Source organism: Silurus aristotelis (assembly GCF_946808225.1).
Source record: "Silurus aristotelis genome assembly, chromosome: 20".
Lineage (NCBI taxonomy): Eukaryota > Metazoa > Chordata > Actinopteri > Siluriformes > Siluridae > Silurus > Silurus aristotelis.
The window spans coordinates 12,761,755-12,767,913 of record NC_139593.1 but is presented as its reverse complement, the minus strand read 5'-3'; positions in this window follow the sequence as shown (position 1 = coordinate 12,767,913).

The following is a 6,159-nucleotide window of genomic DNA, read 5'->3' as shown; positions in this document are numbered from 1 at the left end:
TTATAGATCCCAATTATAGAGAAGCCTTTAACTTTAATTCATGAAGTAATTACAATTCTGCCATTTATTCCATCGCAAATGGAATTTAATAAATTATGTAAATTAATCAGACAGTGTATGATAGGCTCTTATATTGGAGCAGAATATAACATAGCAGGATATAAATATACAAAATAATTAAAGACAGGACACTGTGGAATCACAGTGCATTTGTCAGTGTAAACAAAGGGCACATGGAGAGAAATCAATAGAAAGGATAAGAATAAGTTATAAGCTTTGAATAAGCTAACTCAATAAAAGTCATTTTGTTCTTTAATACAGAAATAATAAGCAAATATGAATTAGTTTATTCTTCATCTATGTCAATTTGTCATTTCCTGAGTTGTGTACAATTTTACTTCTACTTACCACTTTAAAATCACCAAGATTATATTTGAATCTTATAAATTTAGTAGGTTTATGTAGTAAAGCCAAAAAAAAAGTTATAAAAAATTTTAATGAATTCTTAAAATTGTAATTTTCATTTTACATGAAGGTGCAATATCTTTCAAAGTAATGCATGAACAGAACATACCAAGAAACTTTAAAACAATGCACAGACATGAACATGATTTAGGCTTAGATAGTGTTTTTATCCCCTAATATATATATATTTTTTTTAGTATAATTATATTTTCTACCATGCACTTTTAAATTTAATGTTCAGGTCTTAAACAGGAGTGAGATGAGAGGTTTTAAAGCTGAAATCCCCTTTGGCCTGAGGACAAAAAAATATATTTTAGCGTTCAAGTTAAGGCAGAATACTACATCATACTTCAAGAGTAGAAAAAAAAAAGAGTGATAAAAGGTATGCTACAAAGCACATACATGTAAAAAGAAAAAAAAAAAAAAAGAAAAGGAAAATAGAAACTCCTTAGAGCAAAATATACTTCCATCAAGTCATTTGCCTTCAACTCGGCCTGGCATGTTTAGCTTTAAGGGAAAATCTGTTGATGTACAGCCCAAAAACTCCAGCAATGCTGAAATGATATGAGAAAAATCCATTCCACCTGGAAGGATTAGTACCATTCTATCAAAACAATAGATAGATAGATAGATAGATAGATAGATAGATAGATAGATAGATAGATAGATAGATAGATAGATAGATAGATAGATAGATAGATAGATAGATAGATAGATAGATAGATAGATAGATTAGATAGATAGATAGATAGATAGATAGATAGATAGATAGATAGATAGATAGATAGATAGATAGATAGACAGACAGACAGACAGACAGACAGACAGACAGACAGACAGACAGACAGACAGACAGACAGACAGACAGACAGACAGACAGATAGATAGATAGATAGATAGATAGATAGATAGATAGATAGATAATTGTCCCTTTATTTCATAAGACATCACAATGTACATATTTGTAATACATAATGTACAAAAATACATATTTATATATTGATCAACCATTAATAACCAATAAAATACAGCCAGATGAAAGGGATACAATTGATTAGCTTGGTGAACATTTTAAGTAATGAGGAATGGGATATTATGCAGCAAGTTAAGTCAGTTCCAGTGACAGAGACATGGGTGGCCAAGGCCATGAAAGTGGGAAAGCAAAGACTAGCTCATCTGGTCTAATCCTTCAGAAGACCTATTATTGCACCATTTCTAAAAAGTGAATACTGGCTATGAAGGACAGGTGTCAGAACACACAGCAAGTAACAGCTGCAGAGTGCTTAGAGAGTCCACCCCTGTCCACCACTGAATGCATCTATGTGAACTTTAGAAATAAACCATAAGGCAAAGAAAGAAGGTCTCCTGGACTAGTGAATTATGTTTTATTTATTTATTTATTTATTTATTTATTTATTTATTTATTTATTTATTTATTTATTATTATTTTTGTTTACATTATACGGACAGTGGGGTGAGTGAAAATCATATACCTGAGAAAGATAGAATATGAATGCACTATAGAATAGATAGAATGCACTATAGAAAAAAGGCAAGTTGGCAGGTAGTGTGATTCTCAGGTCAAATTTTGGGTCTTGGCATTCATGTAGATATCACTAAGACATATTGCATCTACCAAAACGTTGGTGCAGATCAGTTATAAGTTATAAGTATTTAATTACGGCTTCTTTCAGCAAGATAATGTTCCCTTTTACACCGGAAAATTTGTTCATAAATGGTTTGAGGACCATGACAAAGAGTTCAAGGTGGTGACTCTAAATTCAGCATATCTGAATCCAATCAACACACACTTGAAGTCTCCAGACCAGAAAACTGCTAGAGGTGATGATCAATTAACAGGACTAGGACTGAGGTGTCAAAATCAGAAAGATTTCTCTGTAGCAAAAAAAATTCAAGTTGTTTGCCGAAGAACTGGAGAGCAGTACAATAAGTGTGTGCAGGGAACAGTGAAGCATGGTGGAGGCTTCCTGCGAATTTGGGGATAATTTCTGCGCATGGAACTGGTGATGTGGCCAAGATTAATGGTGTATTAAATTCTGAGAAATACAGGCAGACACTTATCAATCATGGAAAAGCCATTCGGAAGGCATCTAATTGGCTAACTGTGGTTGGCTAAAAGATTTTTGAAACAACCTACCTCCCGAATTAATTAAAAAAACTTGTGTGCAATTTTAACTAGAGGAATTAATTTTTGCAGGCAAAGTGAGATCACACTAAATATTGATTCCATTTGGATTTCTTCTCTGTTTATTTACTTTACATTTAGTAAACTGATAAAAATGCACTATTAACACATTTTTAAATGCATTCTTACTTTACAGCATTTCTTCAGACCTGCCTTAATTTTTTGCACAATACTGTACATACATTTTTGCACAATACTGTACATACATTTTTGCACCTAGACTCTGCAGTACAAAGTTGGAATATAATCTGTGAAAGTTCCTGACAGTACAATTAAAGAAAGACTAAACAAGTATGTTTGGAAGGGTTCCCAGGAGAAAAACCTCTTCTCTCTTAAAAGATAATTTGGCAGCATGGCTTAAATTTGTAAAGTTGCCTCTGAACAAACCACAAGACTTCTGGAACAATGTCCTTTGGACAGGTGAGACCAAAGTGGAGCTGAATGTATTTTTTCCTGTGATTTGAAACTGTAGAATTTGAATTTGAGGGTGCAAATAAAATTTGATTTTCATTATGTTTATGATGTGCCTGGATTACAAAACAGCCTCCTCATGCCAGCATGCCCCAACCTTCCACAGCGTCTTTCCTTAGGCAGTCTTCTCCAAGCCAAATCTTAGCGTAGGTGTTTGGTGCTTGCCAAAACTCATAAAAAGACCACAAAGATAATAAACATGTGTATTGGAAGGAGCAAGATGATAGGGTGTTTCATAATGTGATTTTTTTTTTTTTTTTACATAGATGTAGATCTTACCTGGGCTATGAATCTCACCTACATAAAATTAAATATTGTGCACTTACCTCAGCTTTGTCACAGGAACAATAGTAAAGTTCAGTTCTTGGTTAGTGTGTTTATTGTGACATGAAAACAAGAACTAGTCTTGGTTTAGCGCCAAAATATTTAATCCAAAAGGGTTATATAATATTATAGTGTTAAAAAAATTAAAAGTACTAATAAAACAAACATGTGAATGTTTAAAGTGAACAAAAAGGGTAAAATAACTTGTGTAACATGCTTCATCGTGGATGCACCTGGAAAACAGACAGAGAACCACAGGCTACACATATTTTCATGCAAACAGACATGTTGTAGGTTGATCATAGTGATTTATGGAGAGGTTTTTTTTTTTACTGTAATTTAGATGACAGGCCTTTGGCTTTTATCAAGAAAAGGAAGTAACATTTCTCCAGTGTTGTACTGCTGATTTTCAATGCCCTAATCCTACCTGGTGTACTTATACTAAACATTTGTAACTGCTACTTACTATATTTACACCTAACTCTATTCACTGTTTGCAAAGTGGTAGTCAATCTTATTGTCATTATGCATAGTGCACAACAAAAAACGAGATACTTAGCACTACAATGTTATATTAAACACCTAAAAAGTGCCGCTTAAAGCAAGCAAAGGCAGATGCAAGTGTCGATAAGACTGAAAAAGGTGTAAAATTACAACCAAAGGACAATAATAAAGCAAGGACTCCAAAACTTTAACATGGCCATACACTCTAGATCCGGGTCACCAGCCTTTTTTGAAACTGAGAGCTACTACTTGGGTACCGATTAATGTGAAGGGCTACCAGTTTGATACACACAGTTTTCAGTTTGACCTGAAATAACAAATTTGCTCAATTTACCTTTTATTATATGTTATTATTAATAATTAATGATATTCATATATGTGAAGACACTGATCATGTTAATGATTTCTCATAATACTTATCAACAATGATTTAACAAAGTAGGAAACAGCTATTTTTAGAAAAGGCCCGCAGGCTATTAATGTGGTCCTTGCGGGCTACCTGGTGCCACGTTGGTGACCCCTGCTCTAGATGATAACCACCATGGAACTACAAATGTGAGACAAAGAGTGTGGTGGAAAGTGAGATTTAAATACACTAATTAAGTTGAAAAGGGACACGGGTAAGTGAATTACCATGCACAGTTTTACATTCAAGTACCAATCAGTGACCTTCCTCTTAACAACCTTAACAATAATAGAATCTATATTGAATGAATGTTCCCATAATAGTCCCATATTACCATATTAGGGATATATTAAGGGATAAACTAATTTATACATTTAAAATGCATATTTTATGTCCATTGTTAAAATTGTTATACAAATAATCGAAATAAATCAAAGTAAAGTGATTAGTGACAAGTGACTAGGTAATGTGGCATGCAGAGGATGATGGTGGATATGGTTCTGTAGGTTTTAGGTATAATTTTGACTAAAAGGTACATCCTAGAAAATCCAGACATAAGTAAATAAAAGAAACAAATGAACAAAAACTTAAACACAATGTTAAAATACATGAAATACCTCCATTAAAAGATGCACAATATATTATTATTTATACCCCCAAAGTGGTTTGTTTTAGTTGACCCTTGTTTTGACATTGTTTTCTGGTGGTCTGTTTATGGATCCTTCTTCCTGAGGAACTCCTTGGTCACAAACCACTTTATCGTATTTCGGGGGGACTGTTATACTGTCAGAGTAGCTAAAGTTGTAGCTGTAAACTACAAACATGGCATCTTCAGCCAGCTTTTATGAAGCTGTTTGAAGAATAAGGGTCTTTAATTCCATTCCCTACCATCCATTCACTCTTAAGTACAATAATGCCAGGTAACAGGTCTTACAGATCATACCAGAGGCAAGGAAAGAACCACTAGAACAAAATCCAAAGATACTGCAAAGAAAACGATCTTTAATAGCTCAGTGGTTAAGACAGTGGACTTCAGATTTAGGTTGTGAATTCCAATTCCAATACCACCAAACTGATACTGCTGGCTTGAGTTAGATCCTTTACCATAAACTGCTTAGTTTTATATACAAGATCACTGTAATTCGCTCTGGATAAGGATGTATGCCATACATGCCATCAGAAGCCCTCAGCATTGCTCTAGGGCTGGAATTGAGAAACTGGATTACTGTGAGCTTAGGATAACATTTCAGCCAGATCAAACTGAAAATTAATAAATTCTCAAAAATGGTGGGAAAGTAGTTTTTTTTCCCTTTTTACTCTACTAGAAGGCAACTAGTTAGAACATGTATTCACTTGGGCTGTTTTGAGGAAGCAAAGTATTTTTTATATTCATCCCATTTAAACAACCCTAAATTTTGTCCTAGAGATATGGAAAAATGTCTCGGATACATTGTCATTTACCCATATAAAGAGATTTGAGTAAAAAAAAAGTTGACCAATGCACCATGATTGGAAGTGAAATTCATCTTAAAATGAACTGAGCATAGAACACATTAACACGCAAAATGGTGCAAGAATGAAAGACGTCCCCTTTAGAGCCTGCAGGTTTTTGACCAACTTTATGTGATTAGGAGAAAACCCAAGAAACATGCCTGTATATGTTGAGACATATGCAGCTGAACAGAAAATTGTAGCTATAGGTGCATAAATCTCCCTGTACACTGAGAGACAGGAGGATCATTATTTACTCCCATTAAAGTGTTCACATAACCAAATACCATCC